General features: G+C 31.0%; 1 pseudogene; it reads right to left on the bottom strand.

Moving 5' to 3' along the window:
* Positions 1-375: 375 nt before the first annotated feature.
* LOC118600971 lies at positions 376-494 on the bottom strand (annotated as a pseudogene).
* Between the last annotated feature and the right edge of the window lie 5020 nt (positions 495-5514).

Below are 5514 nucleotides of genomic sequence, written 5' to 3' on the forward strand. Positions count from 1 at the left end.
TGCATTTATTGAAAGCTGCCAGTTGTATAGGTACCAAATACTTGAGGTTTTGTTATGAGAGCAGAAATTTGGATATTTTAAATCAGAGAATTTTAGCAGTGCTCTGATGCTTAACTGAGTCTTAATAAATACATTTTCAAAGATTAAAGCAAAATAATGTAACTTTCATATAAAAATTAATAAACAATGGCAAATATGAAATCGATATTTATATTATATTACTTCTCATCAAAAGTATAATGATTTTCTTATTTATTTATTTACTTGTTTGTTTGTTTGCTTGTTTTTTAGGTGAGGCAACCCTTGGTTGACCTCACAAATTGCAAGGACTTTGCCAGCTTACAATCCCATATATTTTTTATTTTTAATTTTTTAAGCCTACAGCACCTGGTCTTCCTAGGTGGTCTCCCATCCAAGTACTAACCAGGTCCAACCCTGCTTAGCTTCTGAGATCAGACAGGATAGGGCTTGTTCAGGGTGGCATGGCCGTAGACTAAATGATTTTCTTAATTCTGAAAAAACTCCACTGCAATCTCTCCCTCAAATTTTAAAATAATGCAGCTTATTAATTTTATAAACTCCATCTTTAGCAGTCCTATGCATTTATTTAAACTGGATTATAATTAATATGGTGAAGTGGTAGTATAAAGGAGATTACAAGTTTATGACATAGAAAAATATTTTTAAAAATTATATAATAACCATCCCTAAAAGAAATATTGACTTAATTTATCACATTGACTCAGAAAAGTTAGTCATAGGTTTTCATGTTATGGTATTCCAACTCTTTTTTATTTGCAAACTAGAAATAAGGTAATCAATTGTTATTTATTCTCTCAATTATATTAAAGAATTGATTTAAATTTTTTATTTGGCAAAGATAAAAAAAATTTGATTGACCTAGACAACTATAATATAAATCATTTGTAACTCTACATTGTTACAACGCTGTTTGTAGATGTAAAAGCCAGTCATTGGTCCATAATGAAATGAAGTTAGAGGCCCTCTGAGTTGGCTTCCTTTATAAATAAAAAGGGTGAAGGAAGCAAATTACATTTTTAGTGTGTGTAAAAAATTTTTCCAATGAATTCATTTAGGAAAAAAGAATGAAAAAGAGAAAAGAAAGGAGGAGAGAGGGAAGGAAGAAGGGAGAGAGAGATAGAGGGAGGGAGGAAGGGAGGGAGGGAGGGGATGAGGAAAGGATGTAGGGAGGGAAACAGATAAGGAAAGAAAATATTTTCCTCTCCCTTTCATTGAAAGTTGAACCTAAAGATACTCTAATTAGATTTGGTATTTGGAACATACCTGTTAAAATTATACCAATTTTGATATGTCTGAGACCTGGACTCTGCTGTTCCTAGAGGAGAAAGATTGAATGTGTGTGGTGTTTGTGAATCAGACCCTTTATCCATGGCATTGGTTAGAATATGAAATTCTATGTAGTTGAAAGTATATCCTTTTATTTGAAGCTGTTGTTCCTTGTAAAACATAACTTCTCCTGGAATGGGAATCACTTATATTGTTTTAATCACTTAAAATATGAAAAAAAAAAGCCTAAAATTTTATTTTGGCAAGAAAAACTGATGGCTCCAGAAAGTGCTACCAAGAGAATAAATATTGGAAAAGTTAAAAAAGTATTTGTAACAAATTTTACCTTTAAAAAAATTTTTTCTTTATTTACTATTTTACTCTTGGGCTGGACCTAATTCACTTCATATTGAGCTGGGTGAGATCTATATTCCTATATATTTTTTACTACGTGAAAGCCATGGTTCTAGGTTCTAATAATAGTTATATACACTTACACACACTAAGTTATGGTCTCCATCCATTCAAACTTCTTTCACTAAGTAGTTATTGAGTTTCTAATATATGCCCAGTAATGGCCTGGGTACTATGAATATTGGGATGAATAGTAGAGAAAAATTTCCCTTCTTTCATCGTGCTTTTTTTCTTTTGTGAGTGAAATAGAACAAAAAAAATGTTATAGTGTTGTCATAGAAAACTAGAATTTGAGATTAAGGAATAACTGAGGGAGAGTGAGCATTTTAGATGTGAACTGAATGAAGGAGCCAACCATACAAAAATCTGAAGAAAGAGCATTCTAGCTAGAGGTAAAAACCTCAGAGACAGGAAAAAGTATGCTAGAAGAGCTACCTATGCATAAGGCTTCATTATAATGAGCTAGAGGGAGATAATCTTTGGTTTGTACAAAGTATTTTAAGTGTAAGCTATGACATGTGCCTTGAAGTAATTTTCAAAATTTATATTATCTGTATGTATGATTTGACCAATCAGAATTTTTAATGTTTATCAATAAATGGAACATTCAAATAAGATTTTAAAAATAAAAGTGCGAAATTATAATATATTGTTCTTTTGAGTTGTAAAGTGCTTAGATTTTTAACATTACTCTTGCTATTTTTCTAATATATATATAAAATCTCCAGGTGAAAGAAATATAAAATAATTTTCTTTCCATTTGATACCCTTTGATAGTATCAACTCCTCCTGCCTAAAGGATCTAATATCTTCATGGTATATTTTTATTTCTAAATGAATACCATAATAAGAATTAAGAATTGGAAACCCATATCAATTAATAAAACAAACAAACAAACAAACAAACAAACAATAAATTATTTTACTCTCCAGGAGGTTATGTGTTTACTTGAGCTATAAAAATGAAACTCTAATAGTGGAAATCAAGGATTCTTCTAATAGTTTATCATAAAAATAATTAATGAATGGAGCTTTAAAGTACTGCTGAATGATTTCAGGCATTTGTTAAAATATTTAAAAGTCCATAGACTTCTATAAAGGTATGAGTCATAAAGTAGAAACCTGCCATATATCAGGCTTAAAATAGGACTCTGCAGGAATGTAACATGGAAATATCATCAGCTCTCCTTTATTCCACCTCTTTCAAAAATATCATGAAGGAATTAGTAGGGCTATGTGTTCTGAACCTTTTACTTGTTGGCCATGGAACTGTGGATTCCGACCCTTGTTTAAGGATGTAAAGATTCAATACTAGTTGACTTGTCATTGCTCTTGATTTTCACTCTAATTGGATCTCATCGAAGGGTTGAGATGCTCATTTTTTTTTCATAGTTTAATTTGTTTGCTACTTCTTTCATACATATATGTATGTATATTCCCTATACATTCATAATATAATTAGTATTATTCACATTTAGAAGAGGAAGAAACTGAGGGCTGGAATTAATTAAAATAATTTTTCTTTGGTCACATAAAGAGCTAGAGTCCAAATTGGAAAACAGGGACATCTGAATCCAAAACTTATGCTCTTATTTTCCTCCATTACTCCCTACATAAAACATATTATTAGGCATCCTCGGAGTTTGATTCCTTCTATAGGATACATATAGCCTTAAAATAAAGAACTCTAGCATAATCATATGTGTTCCTATGTATTTTACTTTGGCTATATGCATTGCTTATGCTGCAATTTATTTTTCTGCCTTTATTCTTAGCATTATACATTTTTACTCTTGGTTTGCAATGATAAACATTGTCATTTAGGTTATTATGATCTATCATTAAATGATATTTTTGCCGTTTGTTTTTTGTGAGGAGACCCCAGATCAAAAAGTCGAGTTAAACATACTGCTTTCTTCATGGCAGATTAACATCATTCCACTCTTCATAGTCCCTGACCTGTTTTATATATTTTTAAATTTTCTTTATTCCTATTTTCTACTCTCATCCCTCAGCCTCCATCATGGGTAACTATTCCAATTGTTTGTTGCTTTTTTATTATATATATCTTTTATATGTGGAATGTTTTTGTACGTGCGTTTTAAAAATACATAAAAGGTCTTATAATAGTAACCTAATTCTGTTTTATTCTTTTTCATTCATACTATGTTTTGAAGATATGATGGTTTTTGCAACTATCTAGATAATATGTGTCTAACTTCTGAAGAGTGTCCCATATGTGCATTTTCTTGTGATAAACACTTAAGATTGCTATTAGTTTCCCACTACTGGAAGTAACTTCAGTAAACATCCTCACACATTTTCCTGCAGAGCTCTGGGGTGGAGGTAGAGGAGAAACAGACTTTCCTGGATCTTATGCTCTGGAGTGAGATTGTTGGGTCATGGATTATACATAACTCAATCCAATAACAAACTCTCCAACCAAAAGTGCCCAAGGATTCCTACACCTCTACATTTCTACCAACCCTAGGCATCAATCAGCTTAATAAGTTTTTCTAATTTTATGGGTTTAAAATTCTCTTTTTTCTGTCTCCTTTTCTTTCTTTCCTTCTCTCTCTCCCTCTCTCCCTTCCTTTCACTGTCTTCCTTCCTTCCTTCCTTCCTTCCTTCCTTCCTTCCTTCCTTCCTTCCTTCCTTCCTTCCTTCCTTCCTTCTTTCCCTCTCCTTCTCTCCCTCCCTCCCTTTCTCTCTTTCTTTCATTTGTTTCTTTATGTAATATGAGTTTAAGCATTATTTTATGCAGTTATTAGTAATACAAATTTCTCCTTCAAGGAATTACTACACTGTAATCTTTGTTAATTTCTCTATTTGGTTGTCTATCTTTTACTTGTGGATTTCTTTATATATCCCAGGTATTTCTTTTTATTTTTAGACATCGTAAATATTTTCTTCCAATATTTTATGTTTGTTAATTTTGTCAGTGATATTTATTGAATAAAAATCTTTAATTTTGATGAAAACAATCTTTTTTTGTGTCATGGAGGATTTGTTTAAGAAGTCTTTTTCTAACTACAGATCACAAAGAAATTCTAATAATAAACTTTTGTTTTTATGATTTACTTATTGTATTTAGGCCTTTAATCCTTTTGAAGCTTATGTTTGTTGCTATTGCTAAATCAAGAAACTAGTTTACATTTTTATACTTGGTGCGATGATATCATCTTCTAATTCCTTTCCCACTCTTTCTTCATCATTTTTAGCATATATGCATTTCTTATATACGAATAAGTCTGTCCCTAATTTCTATATAATGAAATATTAATATTTATAGCTCCAAGCACTTTGAACAAGCCTATTACAGAGAACTATTTAAAAAGATTTGAATAAATACATTTTATTTATGATATAGTGCTATTAAGGTTTGTTACTGAAATATTTTTTACATGCATATCTGTCCAAAATTTTAAATTTAGGAAGATTTTTTAAAAACCTAATTAGTTAATTTGAAGGCATGTTTCTGTTCTGCCACTGAAGAGAGAAGGCAGTGTTATTCAATATCCTAAAATAGATGAGCTATAAAATTCCTTACCACTCCCAAACTCAGTTTTGCAGTTGAAAGCAAAACAAATTTGAATGAATGAAATAGCATGTGGATATAATGAAGGTTGAAAATGTCTTAACTTGTGCTCTTAGAAGTGATAGTAGTGTGAAATTCTATTTTATTATTAGACCTTACCTGTTATTTTGGATCTTCACAAAAGCAATCTGCTTTTCTTAGAATCACATTGGAATCCAGATTTCCCACCTGATTGCCAAGACCTTCAATATTAC

The sequence above is a fragment of the Rousettus aegyptiacus genome, unplaced genomic scaffold (genome assembly GCF_014176215.1).
Source record: "Rousettus aegyptiacus isolate mRouAeg1 unplaced genomic scaffold, mRouAeg1.p scaffold_m13_p_3, whole genome shotgun sequence".
Lineage (NCBI taxonomy): Eukaryota > Metazoa > Chordata > Mammalia > Chiroptera > Pteropodidae > Rousettus > Rousettus aegyptiacus.